This window comes from Phyllostomus discolor, chromosome 12 (genome assembly GCF_004126475.2).
Source record: "Phyllostomus discolor isolate MPI-MPIP mPhyDis1 chromosome 12, mPhyDis1.pri.v3, whole genome shotgun sequence".
Lineage (NCBI taxonomy): Eukaryota > Metazoa > Chordata > Mammalia > Chiroptera > Phyllostomidae > Phyllostomus > Phyllostomus discolor.
In genome coordinates, this window is record NC_040914.2 from 35,794,625 (window position 1) to 35,820,277 (window position 25,653).

At 39.9% G+C, this 25,653-nt stretch overlaps 1 protein-coding gene across 7 annotated transcripts in view; it reads right to left on the reverse strand.

Annotated features, from left to right (window-relative positions):
- Window positions 1-25,653, reverse strand: part of MEF2A (myocyte enhancer factor 2A) — a 102,020-nt gene that overhangs the window by 64,079 nt on the left and 12,288 nt on the right. For 5 of the 7 annotated variants that reach the window (XM_028502252.2, XM_028502254.2, XM_028502253.2 and 2 more), the window contains exon 2: window positions 11,380-11,461. The exons of 1 other annotated variant lie outside the window; for it this stretch is intronic. The gene's annotated coding sequence lies outside the window, so the exon portion shown is untranslated. Of the gene's footprint in view, window positions 1-255; window positions 261-5,259; window positions 5,272-11,379; window positions 11,462-25,653 lie in introns of those variants that run through there. One more of the 7 variants, XM_036012960.1, reaches the window with a different exon arrangement.

A 25,653-nucleotide genomic window follows, 5' to 3' on the forward strand; every position in this document is an offset into this window, starting at 1 on the left:
ACCCTGGTAAATCTAGAATCCCACAGTTATCACAACATTGTTGACTGTATTCCCTATGCTACACTTTACATCCCTTGTTTTTTATAACTGGCAATTTGTGCATCTTAATCTCCTCCCCTTTTTCACCCATCCCTGCAACTCCCCTCCCATCTAGCCACCATCAGAATGGCCACTGGAACTATTAAGCAGTAGCTGAAGAAAAGCTATCAGTCAAAAATGTCACAGAGACATCTCTGGATGGACACGATCCATCACTAAAACTAAACTTCAAAATCTTCAAGAGCCATCCAACTCCCATTTAATGAGTTGATGCTACCTTTCAACAGCAGAGTACCAACGTAATTTCTATTAAATTGTACGTGGATGCACAAAAGAAACTGAAGCTGTGAGAAGACCACAGCATTGCACTATGTCCTCCCCCGGTTCCACTGCCCCCAGAGGGCACGCTATCAGAGGCTACAGTGGGCTGGCAAAACAGAAAACAGAAAGGCCACGGGCTGGTGACAGCTAATGCGGAGCGTTCTGACCTCCTGAAAGGTCTCCATCGCCCAGTCCCTCCCATTATGTACAGCAGTGACGATGCCCTTCCCTGCCCATCAAGAGTAGAGTTTCAAGTACCTGCAAAGGAATTCAACTTCAACCCACTTCCCACTACTACTGTTGCTTTACGATAACCTAAAAAAAATACATAAATAATAAGATTCCTCCCAATATCAATCTTGAAGAATTAACATGACCACTGTGATTCTTGATGAATCACAATTTTTGGATTACCCACAGGCTGGTCCTGAAAAAAAAAAGATGAGTGGGTATAGTTTAGACTGAGGTTCTGACAGACCCTGCTGCTGCTTCCTGTTTATGCACAAAACAAAAATAAGTATATATTTCAATAAATGGATCCATAAAACTCATTGACGGAATGCAGTGGCTCTCAATTTAAATGGATACTAGATTCCACTGAGGGGAGAAAACACATATTTTGCGTTCATGAACTTACCCTGGCCCCACAACGAAACTCTTAAGTCATAACTGAGACTAACGCCCCAGCAACAGCCATTTTTTAAAGCCCCACGGATGATGATGAGGACGCACACCCCTAGTTCGGAGGAACGGCTTTATCACAGCACAGCACTGGACTGCTCGCTCACTCACCCACTCACTCACTCAAACACTGGCTACCTGCGAGAGTGAGGTGACCGAAGCCACACAAATAAGTCCAGTCCTGACGGCACATGACGCACACATTCATGTTCATTTCCACAAAGAAGTACCTTCTCTCCCTTCTCCTCGACTTACACGGCTTTCTTAGCCCTTTTCTTTTTCCCATGTTCAATAAACAGACAAGGATTTCACATCCCTCATATTCCTCTGTGAGCAGAAAGAAGACAGTTCGAACACTCGAGGATGGAAGGAGAACACGCATCCTGGTTCACCGGTAACCGCCAGCTCTGTGTCTACTCTGGGGGTCTCATTCATTAGTAGGCGAGGCCCCTCACTGTCAAAATATCCTGGTTTGACAATAAGATCAGAGCTCAATCTGTTTTCATTTCTACATGATTTTTAAAAATTGAGTACAGTTCATTTATGCCATAAAACTCATGTTTTAAAGTGTGCACATTGTTTTTGTTTTTTGGGTTTTTTTTTTTTTTTTACTATATTCATGAAGTTGTGCAACCATTCCCAGTATCTAATTATAGAATATTTTCATCATCCCCCTAAAAAAAACTCAGTGCCCATTAGCAAACATTTCCCATTCCACCCCCTCCCGACCCCTGGCAATTACTAATCTACCTTCTGTCTGCATGGGTTTGCCCAGTCAGGGCCCGGCGTGTATTAACCATCACGAATGACGCTGCTGTGACTAATGGGACACAAGTTTTTGTGTGGGCATGTCTTCAGTTCTCTTGGGTATACAGTAGCCAGGGGCGGAACTGCTGGGTCACAAGGCGGCTCTGCCTTTTTGAGGAACTGCCCGACTGTCGTCCGAGGCATCAGAAACTTTGACATTCCCACCAGCGTCATTCAGCATAAGGGTTCCGGTCCCTACACGTCCTCACCAGTGCTTGTTATTTTCCCTTCTATTACAAACATCCTATTGGTGTGAAGCGGTATCTAGATTGTGTTTAGATACCATGTGGTCTAGATTTGCGCTTCCCCGGTGACTAATGACGTGAAGCGCTTTTTCATGTGCCTATCAGCCGTGCATGTATCTTTGGAGAAAAGTTTATTCCAACCCTTTTGTTATTCATCTTTTCATTGTTAGGCTGTAAAAGAGTTCTTTATATATTCTGGATACTAGACCCTTATCAGATATGATTTGCAAATATATTCTCCCACTCAGCAGGCTCTTTATTCACTGTCTTGAGATAGCGTCCCTGGAAGCAGCGTAGAAGTTTTTAATTTTGACGAAGGCCATTATACCTACTTCTTCTTCAGCTGGTTGTGCATTCGGTGTCATATCTAAGGAACCACCACCTAGTGCGAGGTCACGAAGCTGTAAGCTAACATGGTTTTAGCTCCTACACTGAAGTCTTCCATCTATTTTGAGCCAATTTTTGTATGTAGTGTAAAGTACAAAAAACAAACTTCATTCCTCTACATGTCCACATCTAGGTACCCCAGCACCACTTGTTTAAAGGGCTAGTCTCCCTCAGTGAATGGTGTTGGCAACCTCGCCAACAATCAGCTGGCCTTCACTGCAAGGGTTCATTTCTGGACTCTCAACTTGATGCCGCCGATCTTTAGGTCCATCCCTGTGCCGGAGCCACACTGGCCTCACTGCTGCGGCTTTGTCTAACTTCCAAGAGCAGGAAGTGGGAGTCCTCAGCTTTATTATTTTGAAAGGTTATTTTTTATCTATTTTGGGCATTTGGGACTTCCGTGTAACTTTTAGGATCAGCTTATCAATTCCTGCTAAAAAAGGAAGCTAAGATTTTGACATAGATTGCATTCAGTCTGTTTGAGGAGTAATGCAATCATAATAATTAATAGTAAGTATTGTGATCCGTAAACACAGCACGCCTTTGCATTTACTTGGGCCTTCCTTCATTTCTTTCAATGGCGCTGTGCAGTTTTCAGTGTGCAGGTGCCACACTTCTGCTAAATTGATCCCTAATCATTTTATTCTTTTGTTGCTATAGCAAAGAACTGTTTTCTCAATTTCACTACAGATTTCCCCAGTAGCATTCTATATGACTGGGTTTTTTTTTCAGTCCTCACGAAAGTACATGTTTTTTATTTATTTTCGAGAGAGAAGGAGGGGAAAGAGAAAGACAAAGACCCACATGTGCCCCCACCAGGGGTCAAAGCCACAACCTAGAAATGTATCCCAACTGGAGACCGAATGGGATGACGCTCCAGCCCTGAGTCACTTGGCCAGAGCTATACGATTCTTGATTTCAGAGACTCTCAATTCTTTAAAAAAGTAATTAGAAAAGTTTACGGCATTTGAGTATGAACACCCTGGGCCATCTAACTGTCATCTACTAGACGGGGGAAAACACTACCCAAACAAACAAGAAACCCTGGAGGCTACCCACTTTGCTAGAAGATCTCCTTGAAAAATCAGAGTCAAGCAATGCCAAATCATTTTAATCCCAATTTCAGTACTGTAGAATGCGACATTACTCACACACAGGCAGACACACATACAATTAGGCACTATAGTCCCTTATAAAACACACAAAAAACCACTCATGCTCATGCTCTTTGCCAAAGTTGAGGGAAACTATCTTACTGTAATTTGTAATGCAATCAGAGGTTCTTTGACCTTACAGAATTGTTTTCCAATTACTCTTAACATGAAAAAAATTTTCTTTGTGCCCTCTAAAAACAGTTGTTTCCATTAGTGTTTACCAACAATTAAGTCCAGGCAGAAATTCAGATTCTGAATTAATGTAAGACTATCATTAAACTATGTTTTATGGAAAATAACTGAAGATGTCACTTCAGCCAGAACAGTACCTGATTTGTACATGCTGTATCCAATTACATATTTTTAAAATACAATGATGGACACAATGATGGCTGTTAGTCACCATTTAAAGAAACGATTCAACCACAACAAAATCACTTTACTTTGAATATAAATGCAGTTTTGCTGTATGTATGTAACATTCATAAAGGAACAAATGTTCAAAATTAATTTTACAAAGTCCTGACTTATATTAGCTTGTTATAAATTTCAGGTAAATTTCAAAACACTAGCATCTGATTCAAGACAGACAGACAGCACTGAGAAAACAATCCTTAGTAGCTAAAAGAACCCACTTGAAGCATTCTGGGTGCTGTAACAAACATTCTGCCCAGCACAAGACATGTTCCACAAACCTGTCAGAAGATGGGGGAGAACTCATTACGACTGAAACTCACTACGAACAAGAGCAGAGGCTGAACCCTGCCCGTGGGTGTAGAGCCAGGGGAAGGCGAATGGGGACTGAAAGCCAGTTTGTTCTGCACTCCCTTAGCCTCCCAAACCCTAACAGAGGGCAGCATCCACCTAAAACTAGGATAGGAGCCTTCTTCTAGCTTTGCCAAGGCTAGCTGTGGCCTGGCTCTCACACCTCCAAAGGTGTGAAAAAGGTGAGTACAAAAGCTAGGAACACTGAAATACTGAGTACTGGTGGATTTGCCTGATGCTACACCAATGTATCACTTCTTACCATGTGCTTATTATATGAATGTTTTAGGTAAAATCGAAAAACTAAAGTGGTTTAAATACAGTATCTTTCTATCTTTATCTGGTTTTCTCTAATACCAGGTGGTGCATTTGTGTATGCTTTGACCCTATGTTTTTAGATTAAGGACACTGTAAAGCTGAATGCTAAAAGATTAGAGGAAAGGCATAGTGTGAAACGTTAAGAGCCTATTCCTTCTAGAGAAATTGATATACGTCTTGTTTTACACAATGTGTGATACAGTGCTAAAAATTATGTGTTGGTCACAATTATTGGCCAGTAACATATCATCCTAAATTTGCTACAGAAGTTAACTAAATGTTACAGAAACTAGAAGCAATGTTTTAATGCCAGTATCACTCCCTTCATTTAATTGTATGGGTAGAGTGAAGTTTTTTTTTAAGTTGTGCTTCCTTAAAGCAAGACATACCTTTATTTAAAAAGTATATAAAGTATTAGTTAATCATGTTAAATAATCCAGACTACTGACTAAAAAAGACATTATAAGTTCAAAATTTTTATCAGAATGGCCAGTCTGTACAATTATATTTTTTTCTAGGTAGCCAGCCCAATAACATGTCACATGGTTTTTCAAGGACTCACTTTTTGCTACCTCAACTCAGTGCTACCAAGGAAGCAAGCACCCAGCTCAAACTGAGGAGGACCGAAGGGACCAAAGTTTCGCCACCCCAAATATGCCGTTCAGGATATTGGCTTTAGGCTGGTTATGAAGAAACGAAAGACTCAAAGAACCTCTGCCCCTCCCCCTTACTTGCCTAAAGGAATTCAGAGAGAACCTGATTCAGGAAGGGGATATGAGCGCATTACCCTTGGCATAGTCACGTAGCCTATTTGAATGCAGGGTGACGAACAGGCAGGATCCAATCAAAGTCTGCTCTTACACGTCCCCTCTGTGTCCCACTGTTGCTGGGCTGCCCAGCAGGAACGTGCTTACGATCTCTGTGCCCTTTCGCTGCTCCCCGTGTGTCCCTCACTGCCCCCATGAAGCCCCAGACCCCTGCCCCATTTTCCTTTCTCCAAGATGGTTTTACACCTCAACTGCCCAATGCACCTTGGGTCTAATTATTTTACGGCACCCTCACACGTACATCTGCAATAAATTTGGGGCATTTTCTCCTGTTAATTTGTCTCCTGTTAATTTGATTATTAGCCCAGCTAAAAGAACTCGGAGAAGCTGGGAGGAAAGTTATTTTCTGCGCCCCACAGGATGTAACCACAGGGCACCTTGGGCTCCTTGGAGATAGGCACAGTATTATTAAAATCATGATTAGAAAGGAGACTTTGTAAACTGCCCTTATTAAGACTACTGCCCGTCCACACATGACCTTTCATGACCAGATTAATTAAGCCCACATAACAGCAACGTCTGGTCTTCACACGGGACACGCAAGGGACATAGAGGACGTGGCAAGGCAAGGTGTGGAAATGAAAATGACATTCTAGTCCTTCAGCACCACCAACACACTTTCAGTATTAACACTCCCTCCCTGTAAAATGGAGACCCTCATGCCCATCCCAAACACCTTTCTGTTTGTCATGATTTCGGGCAGGGGGTGGGGCTGGGGCGGGGGAGCATTGCCCATAATTACATCATGTATAAAAGATATATTATCATTGCGGAAATCATCTCGGTTTTCTACAGTATGATTCAAATACCATTTACTAAAAACTGTTACCTTATATCACCCAAATCAAACCTGTATATGAAAGCTTCTCTAGCTCTAACCTTATCTTTATTTATAAAGATAAACTTGATTCGGGGTGTACCATTACACTCGGAATAAGATTTCTAAATGAATATGATAAGGAGCATAGAAAAAAGTATAGAGAATAGGCAAGCAATGAAATTAGAAACTGTTAATACATAATGTATATAAATATAAAATACAAACATTTTACCTGTTTAATTTGTGTTTTTTCATCTTTATATAAGTTGAATCACAAGTTATGAATTCCTTCATTTCTGGCTTTTTTTGAGAAATGTATTCGATATTCACCTGTATGAGTCTGTAGCTGTAGTTCATCTATTTTTACTACATTATATGATTATATTGCAATTTTAGGCAACTGCTAATGAACAATGTATTGTATTTGAGGCTATCACAAATACTGCTGCTACCAGTACTATTAACACAACTCTTAGTACGAGTGAGCATGCATTACTCTCAAGGTTATACACATGGTAAGAAATTACTGGGTCACAGGACATGTGAACATCAAAAAAGTTTCCTAAAGTAGCTGCAATAACATACATTCCGATCAGCAGTGTACACTGAATTTCCATAACTTATTCTACCCAAAACTAGAACTTTTGTTCCTTTTAGCCACTCTAGTTGCTTATGACAGAGTCTCTTTGCGATTTTAACTTGTGTTCCCCATATTACTAATGAGGCGAAGCACCTTCACATATCTTTTAGATATTTGGATTATTTTATGAAGCACCTTTTCCCGTCTCTTGCAGGTTTCTCAATTGGATTGTCTGTCACACTGATCTGCAGAGCCACTCTGAATGTTCTGACATGTGCCTTCTGCCCACGTTACGTATTGCTAACACGCTCTTCCACTTTGGTTTGCCTCTCTCTGCTCTCCTAAAAGCGACTTTGCAAGAAAAAAATTTCTTAATTTTCAGGGAATCAAGTTCATCACTTGTTTTATATTAGCGGTTTTTATTTCTCTTTAATAACTCTTTGCCTATCAAAAGATTATAAAAATGTTCTCTTCGTATTAGCTTCTAAAATTTTATAATTTTTGCCTTTCACGTTGAGATGCTCAATCAATAGTAAATTGACTTTTGCATATGGTATGGAGCATGGGTCATTTTCTTCTTTATGGATCACCAATTGTTCCACCATGATTTATTGAATGATATTCTCCCTGATACTCTTATTAAAGTGCCAATTTGTCATAAAGCAAGTGTCCGTGGACGTACTGACCTTCTCCCAGGCTGTGTATCTCTTCTCTTTATCTCTGGGGCACTACTTCAGGGGAGTAATTATTGGAGATAGCTAAGTAGTAAGTGCGGAAAGTCCTCCTGCTTTGATCATCTTTTGCAATACTACCTAAGCTTGAATGAATAAAAATCATATGGTCATATCAATACAGATGCAAAGGAAATATTTGACAAAATCTGGCACCCATTTATGATAAAAACTCTCAGCAACGTGGGAGTAGAGGAAACATACCACAGGTAATCAAGACCATATATGATAAACCCACAGCTAACATCACAATCAACAGGGAAAAACTAAAGATCACACACAAGACAGGAATGTCCATTTTCATCGCTCCTACTCAACACAGTACTGAAAATCCTAACCACAGCAATCAGACCAGAAGAAACAAAAGTTATCCAAACTGGAAAGGAAGGAGTAAAACTGTCACTATCTGCAGATAACGTGATAGTGTATGTACAGAACTATGAGCTGTTATTGGACCGTAAAATTTCCCTTAAAACACAACACAAAAACAGACAAACTAACAAAATTTTAATAATACCAACTGGGCCTTGGCTGGCGTAGCTCAGTGGATTAAGCGCGGGCTGCGAACCAAAGCATGGCAGGTTCAATTCCCATTCAGGGCAACATGCCTGGGTTGTAGGCCACGGCCCCCAGCAACCGCACATTGATGTTTCCCTCTCTCTCTCTCTTTCTCCCTCCCTTTCCTCTCTAAAAATAAATAAATAAAATCTTTCTAAAAAATGCCAATTGGGGTTACAGCTGAACCTTAAAAATGTGGGAGCTGGACCACCAACCTCCCTCCAAAATACACACATAACTACCATTGGCCCTCCGCTTACACTGGTTCCCAGTCACCAAGTTCATCCGGAAACAACAGGTCTGACCTGCACGCGTTGGGTGAGCTGCAGTCAGCTGAGCAGCAAGGGCAACTGAACGGTGTCCGACTGAAAAAAACTCCACGTGAAAGTGGCCCGTGCAATTCACACCCATGTTGTCCATGGGTCAACTGCACTTAGAATGGAGAATAATCCTCAAAAGGGCATGGATTCTAACCCTCAGAAAGGCATTACCTCGATGGATGACTAAATTAACTCTACAGTAAAGGCTGCTCTGGACCAATGTTGACAAAGCTTAAAAAGAAGACTCAGAAGAATTCAGCTGATACCAAGTAATTTATTTTCATCTGTACAAAGAGGCAGTTCAACACTATCCAAAAAATACAAATAATTCCTTCGCCCATCATATGAAATCACAATGTGCAGCATACAAACATAAACTAAAGAAATGGAAAAGAGGAAAATGTAGCCCATAATAAGAAAAGTCAATCAATATAAAGAAACCCAGGAAAAATAAAGTTCATGGAGTTAATAGATGAGGGCACTAAAACAATGATTATAAATAAGCCCTATATGCTGGAAAAGGTAAGGGAAAATAGCATGATAAGGAGAGAACTGGGAGAAGTAATACTTCTAGAGATGAAAAATAATTAGGGAAAAAAAAAAACAAATAAAGCACTGGGTGGGATTAAGAACAGAGTATATGTTGCAGAAGAAAAGACCGGTAAACTTGAAGACATGACCATGCTAACCCTCCAAATAAAGCAGAGAAGACTAGAACTTTTAAAGAATCAAAGCATATAAGAGCCAAGAGAGATAACACCAAAAGTGTAACTAGAATGTCAAAGGAAGGAAGGGAGGGAGGGAGGGAGGGAGGGAAGGAGGGGCTGGGGCAAGTGGAGCATTTGAGAAATATCAGCTGCATTTCCAAATTTTGTTGTAAAAACATTAAAATAAAATCTAAGTAGTATTTTCTCCAAGAAAACCATACTAAGACACACTCTAATCAAATGACTAAAACAATCATTGCAAAAGTCTTGAGAGTCCAAAAAAAATTTACATATGGGGATACCAAATAAGAGCACACCAGATCTTCTGTCAGAAACTACGCATGCTGTTTCAGAAACTGGATATTGCACAGCGTATTAGTAGAGATAAAGAGGGACATTTCAAGATAGTTGGACCCCATTCATCAAGAAGACATTAGAAAAACTAAATATGTATGCACTTAATAATAAACCTTCAAAATACATGAACCAAGAAGTGAAAGGAGAAACAGGCAAATCCATAATTCAAGTTGAAGATTTCCATACACCTCAGTCAGCAATTACTGGAATAAATAGAAAATCAGAAGGCATAAATCTTGAAGAGCGCTATCAACTAATGTGACCCTGCCATGAAGAATAAGTTACGACATTGTCTACAGCCTCGAGTGTAGAGAAGGAAGCATCATAGAGAAGAATTCCCTAACACTTAAACACAACCCACAACGTCAAAGCTGAAGTTACGCACAGAGCCATTACCAAGGTTCAGAGAACCTGCCGAGTTCTGAGCCGTGGGCATGAGGATGGCTAAATACCTACGGCTTTGACGCAAATCACTTGGTTTTGAGCAGTTAGTGAACAAAAGGAACTTATGAGAAGTGTAAGTTAGATTTTTTTTTAAAAGAAAAATAGACATTCAAAAATTTACACAAGACTAACCAAAGTTTATACTTTAAAATGTAAAGTAAACTTCATTATTCCCATCCTGCCTGTACAGATGTAAGTTTTGGACTGAAAAATACTTGGCTTCAATTGAAAAAAAAAAAAATGCCTTTTCTCCTAGTTCCCCAAACTGAAGGGTATCATAAAATGGGCTGTTTTTCAAACTTTAACAGTAAAAATATATAGCCACAAGAAACTGATATTGGAATACAGTATTTTAACAAGGAACTCATTTTGTTAAGTTCATGAAAGTACTTTCTAACATTTAATTATTCAAGTTAAAAATTAGACCTTATGTTAAATAGCAAAACTATTCTTAAAATAACAAGAACAAAAAAAATATCTTGAGTACTTTCCCCAAGTTTTTTACTGACAAAATCAGGCTTAATCAATGGTATCTAATATTTAAAATGTTAATGATTACTTATTATAGCATACCCAAACTATTTTTTACATTACATTTAAATAGTCTAGTGACAGTATAATTTGTTTCCATTTTTTTTTTTAAAAAAAAGGTAGACTTCAGGTGAGGTTTCTTTCACTCATGAAAACTTCTGAGTGGAACTACATATCTTACTAGCATATTGGAACCATTAACCTAGACCAATTAAGTTTTTGCATCAAAATAGCTTATAGGGCTTTGCAATTATGGGCCTATGATATAAGGCGACAAAAAGAGTCCACATTTTAAAGCACTGCTTAAATTAGCTTAATTTTTTCACTGACCCTTCCCAGCTTTCAGGAAATAGGGCCAGATTTTTCCACTTTGTCCATCATTTGAAAACCTCTTCCTTAGCTTATGCAATATCCTCAAATCCTCCCTTCCTCCTAATTATTATTACATATGAACCACCTACTTTAGATCTTTTTCTTCTCTTTTAAAAAAACAAGGGTAATTGACATGGATGTGTCAAAGTGGAAAGACCTGGTGTTATCTGAGCAGAGGCAGACAAAATATATGAGACATTATCTGTATAATGTCTCATGCACTTCAACTTGATTCTATAAATTGTCCTTAATTCCATCTACATTAATTCCCAAAATAAACTCCAAAATGACTGTCATTCAAACTCGCAAGACAGTCTGAATGGATTACATTTAACTCCCAAAGTTAAGTGTTTTGACAAAGCATTTCCACTGTATTTGTTTACTACATATCACAGAAAAATGAAAAGTGTCTTACTAGAAATGTTTCAACAGAAAGTGCACTTAGATGTGATCCTTGCAGAAAATTCTCGTCTCTCTTTTTCACGAAATGCAATTCCCTAATAAAGAGAAAAATAAGAGATAGGTTAGTAATTGTTCTTAACTAACATATAATTAAATATACATTTCATTATTATAAATTCCAACAATAACATGATGCCTGGCAGATAGCTCCACAAATCCTTGCTGAATAATATAAAATGTTTTTAAAAGTCAGCTGTTTTTGCCCTGGCTGGTGTGGCTCAGAGGATTGAGCACCAGCCTGAGAACTGAAGGGTCACTGGTTTGATTCCCAGTCAGGGCACATGCCTGGGTTGTGGGCCAGGTCCCCAGTAGGGGGCGCATGAGAGGCTAACACACAATGATGTTTCTCTCCCTCTCTCTCTCCCTCCCTCCCTTCCCCTCCCTCTAAAAGTTAAAAAAAAAAAAAGGTCAGTTGTTTATTTGGTTAATAAAAGCATAATGTTAGCCAATTGAACATTTCTAATTTCACTAATCCATTTTTTGGGGGAGTATTACTCAGATGTTCAGTAGTATTCTATGCACTCCAAGAGTCACAAATTGGTTTCCTAGGTTCCACTTTCCTATCCTCTGTATCGCATGATAATGCTTTCTATTTACTTGGTACATAATGCTTTATATTTACCTGGTACACATGGACTATTGAATTTATGTTTTGATAAAATAGTTGAAAATGTTTACTGTACTATGTTCTCATTTGGAAAGAAAACTGTCAACAGGGCCAGTGATCTCTATTGCCATAAATGTTTGTATTCATACCCAAAGTATATAATTGCAGTTTTATCTTTTAAAGGGAACATAAAATAAAAACAATGACCATAAAATGCCAAAAGTTTATATAAAACTGATCAATGTCAATAACTCACATTAATAAAGGAACACTGGTGAATACTAACCAATGGATTAGTGCATGAAGAATAATCTAGTCCTGCTACTTTTTTGCTTGGAAATAACAGCAAGACATTTAGCAGAAAGGGAAAAAAGATGGTACCCCAACCAGCCAGGATCCATTATGATACTAATCCAATAACTTAGAATTGCATGACTGGGTAATTCTGCCAATCCCTCAAGTGAATCTGCTTCATCAAATGAAAATCATCATTTCTCCACAGAAACACTAATCCTTTGAATCTGAGTCAACAGTACTAATTACTATGATACTGTAATGTTATTTCTGTTTGAAATAACTTTTTCATCTTTCCTACTTCCATATTCCTTTTATATCAACAAATTAAGTTATCAAAAGCTTGAATTTTAAAGTACACATATGCATACTCAAATAAGCCTTTTTTGCAAGAGCTAGCTTTAAAAAGTCAGTTTCAGCCTTTAACCTAATTGTAAGAAATGCAGAAAGGAAAAACTCCTCAAATACAGTTTTACTACTTACCAACTTCTAAAACCCAGTAATTCAAAGTAACACTACTCTTCAGGGGCCTTCGATCTGCACAAAACTAATTATTTTATCATGGACTTTAGCAACCGCTTTGTGTCACCACAGGAATTAAAGGTCAGCGATTCAACCCATGGCAAATAAATGATTAAACACAAATCTGATGGTTACACATTGCAGTGCATATTCTCACATCAAATTCATCCCTAAACTCTGTACATGAACTGTTATTGGTAACTTGTGTTTTGTACACAGTGCTCGGCTGCTAAAAGGCAATATTCTAAAAGCCAAGTTTTTGTAGTTCTTTTATAATTACCTACAGTGAAACACACTCTGACCTTCGAAAACTACAACTAAAGTGTTAGTGCTGCGGCCAGTTATAAGCGAATTTCACACACTGAGCCTCCAAGTTGCGATGTTTCCGTCCAGGCAAGGGCTAGACATCCTGCACCCCCAACTGCTGCGCCTCCTGAACGCCCCGACCACCTCCCTAGCTCCCTCCCCTTGTAATTAACCTGGACCACAAGCCATCGCCTCAACCGTAGAGGCAATCACTCTGTTCAAGTTTCTTCCCCACCGAAGGAGGATACGGCAAATCAGTGAAAATTTCTTCATGAGAAAAAAAAATAAAAAATAAAGCAAGGGAGGGTGACATATCGTCATTGGGAGGAGACTAAACGTGAGAAAAGGTATCAGGGAAGACCTAATGTAATCATAGTAAGAACAGCGGCAGTAACATCTAAGTGTTTATCATCTGCTAATCAGTTTCCTAATTACTTTCCATGTATTAACTGATGTAAAACCAACAATAACCTCACTGTTATCCTCAGGAGGAAACTGAAACACTAAGGAGCAGCTTGCCAAGGTCACGCAGCTAAGCTAGTGAAGTGGTGAGGCCAGGATGAGAATTCAGGCATGCTTTAACAGCTACGCCTAACCACAGTTCAAGCAATGCTGCTTTTGAATGAATTCAATTAGTGAAAAAACGAATGCACCCTGTAGCAACAGCTTCCAAGCAGAGCAGAGCAGTGCAAACCTCAGTCTCAGAGGGCCGACACAGCCGAGCAGCTTCTGATACACACGGATATACACTGCACACCCACACCCGCATGACAGACACCCTGACACATAACAGGCGGGTGCCTGTGGTGGGCAAAAATGGTCAGCACTGATGACTTCTCAATAACCTGTAAGATACATTTTAAATTTCTACGTGATGGTTACCACAAACAAAATTACACAAGATAATAGCACAAAAACCTCATGGTAAAAAAAAAAAAAAAACTTTTAAAGAAGGCACTCTGAAACAAATGAGACCTTTGAAGGTATTGTTTGTGGCACAAGTTCCTGTCAATGTCCACCTGTCCATTTTAACAAGGGTTAAATGGAATGACCAAGGTTCAAACTCCTCTCCTCAAACGTTTCAACTAGGCTTTACCAAGCAAACAGACAACACCTAGTACAACTGTTGATGGTAACTGAAGACCTGAATGACCAAAAATAAATAACTGGCTCCCTAATTCCTATCTCCTGGCTACGCCAGCTTGCTATTTAAGTGCCTATCAGTGAGTGCCAATAAGCTAGAAGGCAAAGTGAGACCAAAGTACTGCTGACATGATGTTAAGAGTCTAGTTTCAAACTCCAAGGGCCTAAAAGCCTTAGCATCTCCTCAAATCATGATAAAAAATAATAAACAAAAAACCCCAACTCAATATATTTATAAAGGAAATTACTGTTGGATGTCAGAAATTATCAAAACTTCACCGAATACCTCTACCTTGAGCATAATGCAGGGCCCCAAGAAACGGGGTTTCTATCTGCAAATAAACAGCTTTAAAGTCAATCCAGATTAGGACAAAAATGAAACAAGTGAAAAAAATAACATAAAAAACTATAAACACAATAAAAATTGCCTATTTGCTCAAATATGAATTTCAGTTTGTAATCGAAGCTTGGGTTCATGGCAATCGTGTTTTTAACTCAAATGAGGGTCAGCTCTCATGTAGGGGCATCGAACTCATGCCTTAAGAAGATTTTGCTGGCAGCCGTGATGGAGTAACTAGTACCACACATGCTCTCCTCCCACTGAATTTAATTAAAACATGTGTCAGATACATAGAATTATAATTTTAAGACACTGGACAAGAAGCAGCTCAGCACCATGACGCCTGCAAAAAGGGTGAGTATTCCCTACAGGTAAATGTCTCAGTGCGGAGTGAGGAGGCGGGGCGGGAAGGGGAAGCCAGGCAGGATGTGGCTGAGCAGAGACAGGGAGTGACAGTGAGGGAGGCCGAGGAGGTGGGACACAGGGGCAGAGCGGCAGGGACACGGAGCGCAAGAAGGGAAAGTGTGCCTGAAGTCTGCAGAGGCTTCTAGAGAAGTTCTGCCCAGATGTAATAAGGTAAACGTAAAATATAAGACTAATTTTACATTTCCTAGTAACCACATTTGAAAGTAAAATAAAGCCGGCAAAAGTAATTTCAACATAATTCATTTAACCCAAGATGCTCAAAACACTATCGTTCCAGGATATAACTGACTGAAACTCAGTGTGTTTTACACTTACAGCATACTTAGATTTGAAGTAGCCAAAATTCAAGCTCTCAGCAGCAATATGCGGCTAACTGCCATCGTACTTGACAATGAAGTTTCTCATTGAATGCGATGGCGTGCGTGAATACAGTGAGACTCCACAAGGCCACGCAAAGAACGATGATCAGGAAGCAGCGGGCTCAAAACTCCCAGGGACTGCATAAGCCTGAGGGGCGCCCAAGTCCTGACCAGCAGGGAGAACAATCCCCCGGACACCCTGGGGCAGTCAGAGGCGGCTGAAGCAGAGTCGTTGCTTGCACTGCTTCTGGAGTAAAGGCTACACGAGACCTGCCAGAATAAAGTTTAAAAACAAGCCCTGAAGGGCTCAAAACGATCTACAAGAAATGTAACAGCCTGCCAAAGCAGAATTTAAATCTCTCCTGAGGAAATCAACAAAATTCAGACAATGGTGTGAGGAATGTCCAAGAGTCAATCAGAACTTACTAAATATAAGAAAATAAAGAAATGTGTAATCCTTACCAGGAGAAAAATCTGAAAAAAAAAAGAAAACAGACCCAGAAATCGAGAGATGATATCTTTAAAGACATATAAAGTTTAAAATATTATAAACATATTAAAGTATTAAAGAAAAACAGGAATAAAAGAATTATTTTTTAAAGAATCAAATGGATTTCTAAAGATGTAAAAGGTAGTACTTTGAAAACTAACTAGACAGACTCAGCAACAGATTAAACAGAACAGGAAAAAGATTCCTAAATTGAAGATGCAAAACAAAACAAAACAAAACAAAGAAGAGCATTGAGGACCTGTGAGAATATCAAGGGCAATCTAAAAATGGTGTAAAACTGGAGCCCCAGAAGAGTGGGAAGACAAGAAATGTCTGAAGAAATAAGAGCCCAGGCAGTTCCCAACTTGAGGAAAGCTGAACCCGTGTATTCAAGAAACTCAATGGACAAAAACAACTTAAGCACAAAGAAACAGTACCAAGGCGTATCATAATCAAACCTCAGAAATCCAGTAATACAGAGAAAACCTAAAAGCAGCCCAAGTTGGGGGGGGGGGGGGGGTGGAGACACACCTATGGAGGAAAAATGATAAGAATTACCACAAACTCCTTGTCAAAAATAATGCAAACAAGCTTAAAACAAAGGAACAACACTTTTAAAGTGCTAGAAAGGAAAAAAAAGCTGTAAACGAAAATCTACATAAAATAAAAATATCCTTCACAGGTGGGGAAATAAAGACACTTTCAGGCAAAAGTTGAGAACCTGTCACCAGCAGGCCTGTGCGACAAGGAACGCTGGAAGTTCTTCAGAAGGAAAGGGGACAGCAGAGTGGACCCTGACGTCGGCCATGGACTTAGGTAACTATCATAACACACAAACATCGGTTCATCGGTTGTAACAAATGCACCGCACCCACGCCACACGTTAATAATAGGGGACGTGGAGTGAGGGGGGATGGGGGTTGGGGGGAAGTACACTGAAACTCTATACTTTCTGCAAACCTAAAAGCGCTCTAAAAATACATCTGCTGTTTCTGTAACCCTAAAAGTGCTCTAAAAATACAACTATGAAAGAAGAAACAGGAGACAGAAAACCTAGTTCTGCACAAAGGAAGGCCAACAGAAATGATAAATACGTGAGTTTACCATTTATTTTCTTTTAATTTTTTAAAGACGTGCTTGGCTGTGTAAAGCAAAGGTGGCAATAAGGTAATTATCACGTAGAACAAAATAAACAGAACAAAGAACGAGGAAAAGAAAATTGGAAAATTAGTAATGTGAGGAAGGACCTCACATCATTCATTACAGTGATGAAAGTAAGTGGTGGTGAGTTCAAACGCATGCTGGAAACCCTAGAGCAATGGGGGTCGGGGAGGGAGAGGGAGAGAGAAGAGTAGTAAAATAAAACTAATGAACCAAGAAAGATAAAACGAATTGCTAAAAAAAACATGCAATCCAAAAAAAGGTATGAAAAGAGATAGAACGAAAAAAAAAAGAATATATAGCAAGATGGTAGACTTAGACCCAACCACATGAATTACACTAAACATATATGGTCAAATGTCCCAATTAAAGGGCAGAGACTATCAGACTAAAAGCAGACACTGTTAAACTGGTTAAAGATACTAACTCTCCATATGATTAGGACAGGTTAAACATAAAATGGAAAAGGGTATACCACATATATACACATAAACCTTCAGACAGCTGGAGTTCCTGTATGACACAGAGCAGACTGCAGGAGAGTGAGCATTACAGGTATAAAAAGTGACATACATCACACTCCTTAAACTGTCAAGTTATCAGAAATCCAACAGAATCCTCAGTATTTAGGCGGCCAATAACAATGTTAAAACACCTAACTGAATACTGACGGAACTAAGAGGAGAAAGCGATAAATCTGTAATTGCAGCTGGAAGTTGCGATGCCCCCTCACGACGACTGGTGAGACAAGCAGGAGGAAAACCAGGGAAGATAGGGAAGACCCAAACAACACTATGAACCAGCCTGACCTAACAGAACATGCACTGTACCCATAAAATAAGACATGAAGAAAAATATGAGAACTGAAATAATATAAAAGCGTTTTTCTGGCCATGAAAGAATAAAAATCAGTAACAGAAAAAATTGGAAATTTTTCAAAGTATTTGGAAATTAACACTTTCCAAAAACTCGCAGGTCAAAGAAATAATGAGGGAAATTTTTAAATACTTTGAACTGAATGACAACAAAATCACATTATCTAAAAATGTGAGGTGGAGCTAAGGATACTTGGAAATTTACAATTTTAAGTGTCTGTTAGAAAAGACTAAAAATTTAGCACTATTGTTCTAAATTAGCTTCCACCTTAGGAAACTAAGTGAAAAAACCACATTAAAGGAAACACAGAGGTAAGGAAATGATAAAAGGAGTAATTGGTGTTACAGATCAGAGATAAACAATGGAGAAAAATCAATGAAAACAAAAGCCGGTTCTTTGCAAAGAACCCCTAGCTAGACTGGTCAAGAACAGAAAAGGGAAGACACAAATTACTGGCATCAGAACTGAAAGAGAGGTATTTTGAACAGTAAAAGCACAGTAAGATAATACTAAGGACAATTTTAGCTAATAAATTTGACAAATGAAATAGACAAAACTCATTGAAACATGCACATTATCAAAACCGACACACAAAGAAAGTCTAAATAACCCTCTATTTAATAGACACATTGTATTCGAAGTGAAAAGGCTTCCCACAAAGAGAACTCCAGACCCAGATGGCTCCCCTAGTGATTCTTCCAACGTCTAAAGATATAATCAGGCTTCCACAAGATCTTTTAGGAAATGGGAAAAGATTTCCCACATTTAAAGAGGTCAGCATAACACCAATACCAAAACAAGGCAAGGAGACCACAAGAAAAGAAACTACATGTCAGAATCATTTGTGTATATATTTGCAAATATCATTAATAGAATATTAACAGGTCTGATCCAGCAATACATATAAGTGGGATTTGTCTCAGGGAACACAAGGTTGGTTTAGTACCCAAAAATCAATTAATGTAATTCACATTGACATACTATATTAAAGAAAAATCATGATTAATTTCAAGAGATGTAGAGAAAGCACCTAATCATGATACAATACCCATTCCTTTCTCCTGGGAGAAACCTCCCAGCAAACTAGGACTGAAGGGAACTTCCTCAACGTAATAAAAGACGTCCACAGAAACCTACAGATAACGTCATACGTAATAGTAAGAGACAACATCCACCCCGCCACGACTGGAAACCAGGAGTGGGTACTCACTCATTCTCACCATTTCCAATCCCCATCTTACTGGATGGAGATCCTGACAAGTGTAGCGATGTAGGAAAAAGAAAGAAAGGCATCCAGATTGCAAAGAGGGGAAGAAAACAGCTTGCTTCTTTTTTTGCACATGACATGACAATACACAGTAAATCCCAAAAAATCTACAATAAAGTACTGGAACTTTATAAAAAGCTGGTTTTGAAAGGGTGGAGAATACAAGATCAAAAATTTTTTAAAGTCGTATTTCTACGTACAAGTAATGACAAATGCAAAACTATACTTTTATAAAATACCATTCACCTTAACACAAAAAGTATGAATTATGTAAAGACAAATGTAACAATATGCATGCAAGACTATTAACCTGAACACTAGAAAACACTGCCTAGGGAAATTAGAGAGAGAGGGAGGTCACGTTCATGGACCACAACACTCAACCAACGTTACTGTGACACTGAATCTCCCCACATTGATCTGCAGATTCAACACGCTCCCAATCGAAACCCCAGCAAGCATTCTTGTAGAAATTGACAAAGGTCATTCCAATGTATTATATTTAAAACAATTTTGTAAAAAAATAAAGATGGGAGGATACAGCATGCTGTGTTTAAAACAAAATAAAGGGTGTGGGGCAGGGAACATAAATCGATGGAACAGAACAGAGAATCCAGAAATAACTTCACACACATACGGTCATTTGAATTCATCAGAGGTGCCAAGGTCAGTCACCAGGAAAAGAAAAGCCTATCAACAAACAATGCGAGAATAGATGAATCTTGATGTTACCTCATACCATTCAGAGATATTAATTCAAAAAGGATCACAGGCCTATGTAAAAGCTGAACTGTGAAACTTCCAAAGGTAAACACACGACAACAACAAGTCTGCTGTCGCATGTGAGGCAAAGATGTACCATGAAGACCACCAAAAAACAAGTACTATAAGTGAAAAAACTCAAAAACAGCACATTTTCAAAAATGAAACTTTCCGCTTTTCCCAAGACACCATAAGAAGATAAAAATCAAGCCACACATGGTAGGAAATGTTCTACAATGGTGAGAATGAAAAAAATAAAAAAACTTCTATTCAGAATATACAAAGATGTCTTATAGTTTAGTAATTGGAAGGCAAACAACCCAATTAAAAATGGGGAAAAGATTTGGACATTTCACCAAAGACGACACATGAACAACCAACAAGTAAATAAAAAATGTTCAACATCATTACTCGAAGAAATGCAAATTAAAACCGCAATTGAGATGCCTGTATACAGTAGTCCCCCTTTAGCTGTGGTTCCCTTTCTGGGGTTTCAGTCGCGGTATGAAAAATTCCAAAAACAAACAGGGTGTTGGTTTTGGACTGCACACTGCTCGGAGTAGGGTGATGCCATCTCACGCTGCCCAGCTCTGCTCCGCCTGGGATGTGACCCACCCACACTGTATGTGCTGCCCGCCCGTCAGTCACCCCGAGGCTGCCAGACACACTGGCTGGCATCACAGCCTGTGCTCAAGTGACCCTCATTTCACGTAGCGGTGGCCCCAGAGAGAAGCCCTGAAGTGCTTCCTTTGAGTGGAAAGGTGAGTATAACACAATAGGGTATTTTGAGAAAGACTGCACTATATAACTTTCATTAATGTATGTTGTCAGAATCATTCTATTAGTTATTGTTGCTAATCTCTTACTGTAAGTAAGTTGCACACTAAACTTCATCAAAGTATGCACAGAAAAGAACATAGTATATGTAAGTCCGGTGCTATCCCTGGCTTCAGACACCCACTGGGGGTCTTGGAATGTATCCCCCACTCCAGCCCCTCCATGCGTAAGGAGGGACTGGTGTACTTTCACTAAAATAGCTGACCCTAAAGAGGCTGACAACACAGAGCGTTGCTGAAGATATGGAGAAACAAACTCTCACTGCTGGTGGGACTGTAAAATTACACAGCTACTTCGGGAAGCAGTTTTACAGTTTCTTGTAAGGTGAAACGTACACTTAACATGACCCAGAAATCCCACTCCTTGGTCTGTGCCCAAGAATAATGAAAGCTTATGTCCACACCAAGGCTTGTACTCAAATGTACACGGAAGCTTTGTTCACGATGGCTCCAAACTGGAAACAACCAAAGTGTCCATGGAAGGTGAACGGAGAAGTTGCAGGATAGACATAAAATGGAACAAACTACTAATAGGACACACTCATGAACCAATCACAGAAACACAAACCAATCACAGAAACACACATGAACCAATCACAGAAACATCTATGTAGACGAACACTAGAGAGTACATATTGTATGATTCCACTTAGGAATAAATCTGTAAATTTCTGAGCCGCCACCAGAGAACACACAAAAATCCAAAATTCACACATTACGAAAGCCAGCCCTCAACACCGGAAAGCTCTCCATACCGGCATATGGTTCCGACTTCAGCAAGTTCAGACCGAGGACAGTCAGCATCGTCTTTTAAGTCTTGGTGTCTTCACCCACACTCTGGTAACAGCCCACAACCTTTCTGAATTTAGTTGTGAGCATCAAATAAGCATATAATGTGCTTTGCGCAGTGCCTGGCGTACAGTCTGAGCTCAGTAAGTGGTAACTAATCTCTTGGGCTTTTTAATCAGCATCATCACCACAATAATTATAATTACTTAGGGGGGCAGGGGTAATACAATCGTAAAGAAATAACCCAGAAAATGGACAGATGAAACACATGAATGTCAGTGGGAATCAATTCGTTAACAACATTCCTATTAAAAAACCTCATCACTTTGTTCACAAAAACAGAAAGGCAAACATTACAGCGAAAGCCAAATTAGAAGATTTGGATGATATTTGCAGTCATTTAATATCTGATATTAAAATTGAAAAAAAAATAGTGCTAAGGCCTTACAAAAATTCATGAACATATAAATAAATAAATACCAAGTCACGAGAAACTACCTGTAAGTCAGTAAAATCTCACCGAGGCAGACACCTGAAGGAAGACAGTGATGTGCAGCAAACCAGGGGCTGCTCCGATCACAGGAGGAGAAAGAGGAACAGGACACCGCCCTGGGCAGTGTGGACAAAAGGAGCACAGCAGGGTGCAGGGCAGATGCTGGACACGGTTACGCACTGCCTCAGAAACAGGAAAGCATTTGAGTTTAGCGTGACCAAAGAAATGCGAAGATAAGAGACGGCAAGACTGATCATGTCAACTGGAGTAAAGCGCAGCTCCAGCCTGGGTAAGGAAGGGGTAAAAGCCGGGTTCTTACACAATCCCGGGTGGAGAAGACGGTGCGCCAAAGCCAAGAAATGCCCACTGTCCCTCGTGCCCTGCCCCCTCCCTGTCCCCTGAACGTCCCAGGGGCCCGACACCTCCTCACACTGCTTCTGCTCCTTTTTAAAGAAATACAAGTCCATTTCTCCTCCAGCAACATAAAACACTGACAAAAAAAAGTGTTTAATTCTAGAAGAAGAAATGCTTAAAGGTAAATATGTTAACCAACTAAATTCTAGAAACTAATCATAAAGTATTCCCACGTATAATTCCAACTTTTTGTTAAATTTCTCATGTTAAAAAGCATGAGAGACAGAGGGCCAATTAACGTGAGCTACAACAAACAGACATAGTGCCACCTCATTAAATGAAGTAAGGCGTATAGAGTCGGGGAAGAACCCCCACTTAACCATTTATTATAATCAAAGGGCAATTATCAAGATCATAAAATAAAACTGAGAAAACCAAAAGAGGATAGAAAAACAATTTTTAAAAGTACATGTGGCTTAATTTTCAAAGAAGTTAATATCAGTTAAATCCTGAATTTAGAAGTGGCCTGTTCTAAAAACTTCACATGTTAATTGCCATTAGAATAAAGACGTACCAAGAAGCCTGTGGCTGAATATAGGCCTATAACTCATTCGTGCTATAATAATACCGAGGCATTCCCATTACACGTTGTAGAAACAAACCTTTGAATTAACAGCCGTGCTTCAGAGAAAAAAGCACTCACGGCTCCTGCAGTCACCCAGAACCTGTATTTGCGTGCCACCAAAATGCAGTGAGAGTGTTTGTATTTAGTTAGTTTATTTCTCATACAGGGGACGTTCTGGGGCATCCAGATCACCAGTGGGAGGTGACTGCTCATGCCTTTTCTTAACTAAAAGCTTTGTAGCACTGACAGCATAAACCAGCGATTTTCATCCTTGGTCACCTTGGGGCACACATACACTAATTACCAAAATTCTGCAGCACACCAACAAATATATTTTTTGCTGATCTGATTTAAAAAAGAGGTATAATTTTGATTTATTCACACCAGACGGCTATTCTTGTATTGGCTGTTGTCATTTTTTTTAATTTGACAATCTAAGGAAAAAGAAGTCAGTGGCCCTGACCAAATAGTCAGGCACTCCATGTTTTAAAAATTCTCGCAGCACACCGGTGTGCTATGGTGCACCAGGTGAAAATCACCGGCAAAAATCAATAGGTTCCCGCTCACTCTCCCCCAAAAGTAGAGACTTTTTTTTTTTTAGAACAATGGTCACAGAATATCTAAGTAACTCCAAAAATATCTCCTTAAACCATATGAAAAAAAAACAAAGGAAAAGAAAATTTTACACAAAACCACACTTTCAGCATAGCTAAAGACAAAGAATGCTGATATTGTGAAATAACTGTGAATGAAAACAGAAAATTCACCAAATTCCAACATTTGATGTCTCAAGGCAGTCCTTCCTAAGCCTACTCAGCCACAAGGCTTGGTGGCAAGGGGGCTAGCAAAGGGCCTAAGGGTCATTTGCAAGGACCACCCAAACCATTAAACCCACTCTACATCTGGAAATACTGGAAGGGGGTCTGGAGCCCCAGAATTGGGAAGTGTGGTTCAAAGTTCTGGTGGCCTGGGGGAGCAGGCAGCCCTGGAAGGCACTACCTGCCAGGTAAAGGGGCACAACTTGGCAACACACGGCTTCTGGTGAAGAAAACAGGCGAACGGAAGGGGAAACATCCTTTGGCGAATGGAGAGTAAAGGGAAAAAAGAAAAAGGAGAAGATTTAAGCTGTTGTAAGACCAAAGAGAACTGCAACACTGGAAGTCACACAAGTGCTGGCCAGCTGTATACTGACAGAAGAGGGCACCCATAATCTAGGAATACTGTGAAACACCCCGGTACCACACACATAAACAAAGGAAAGGTGAAATCCAGAAAGTCAGGAATTCGACGCACATCAACAGAGGAAAACCCCCTACAACCTCAAACCCCCAAAACAACCTCAAAGCAGAAGAACAGGTAAATCCTACTTCAAACACAATTAAATATATTCAAACAAGTATTCGAGGATATAAAAACCACTCTGAATCAGAAATTCAAACATTAAAAACAAAAATGGACCAAACACAAAAAAGCTGGCTGAGTTCCAAAGGGAAATGGGAAAAACTTAGAAATTCTTACCGAAGTGAGGAACAAACTGCCAGTCAGCCACGGGAGAAAAGCCTCAGATAAAAATGAGCGCCGTCTGTGCGCCGGGCCACGGCCACCCACGCCTGCTGTTCTGCCTCATCTGATCGGAGGTAGCTGCCTATCCACCACTCCGCAACGAGTTTTTTTTTTTTTGATTTATTGATTTTAGAGGGCGAGGGAGAGGAACATCAGTTTGCTGTTCCACTTATTTATACGCTCATCGGTTGACTCTTGCACGTGCCCGGACCGAGAGTGAGCCCACAGCCTTGGTTCCGGGACAACACGACCCGGCCAGGGCTACTTCACAGTAACTTACAAGCCTTCAGACACTCACTCGCGTAAGCAAACATGTTTTGTTTTTCACAGAGAAATACTGTATTTGCTATACATCTAACTATTACTTAACCATTTGACATGTCTAAATAGGTTTATCAGGTTCCTATTCTTTCTTTTTAATGTGTCACTGACAAAGTTTTTGAGTTTGTTCTCATAACTCCATCAATCCCATTAGCCCTGTGTTATATATTTTTTCAGTCCTCACCTGAGGATATGTTTATTGACTTTAGACAGAGGAAGGAAGGGAGGGAGGGAGAGACAGACAGACACCGATTGGTTGCCTCGCGTATATGCCCTGACTGGGAGTGGAACCCTCACTTTCGGTGTGCAGAATGATGCTCCAACGAGCAGGCGGTCCCAGGCAGCCCTGCAGATTGCGCAGCACAGCCACACACGGCCCAGTGAATTTAGGGACACGCAGGCCCTGTCACAGAACTGTCACAGATGTGAACATACACACACACACGTGTAACCCTTAGCTCCATGGAGAAGGCCTAGAAACAATGACACCTCGGTAGCCGTGAGCACACCCAGCACCCAGATCTTGATGTCTAAACACTACCCTCCGATAAAGGCCAGGGCTCTTTGGGAAAGAAGACAGTGACGGGACTGGGACAGGTAAACTACAAGCTGAGCCTGGGCGGGTCTCTCACAGTGCCAGAAAGTAAGTGCTTTAAAAAGAATGGAGACAGGTCAAAAGGACACAGGAGTCAA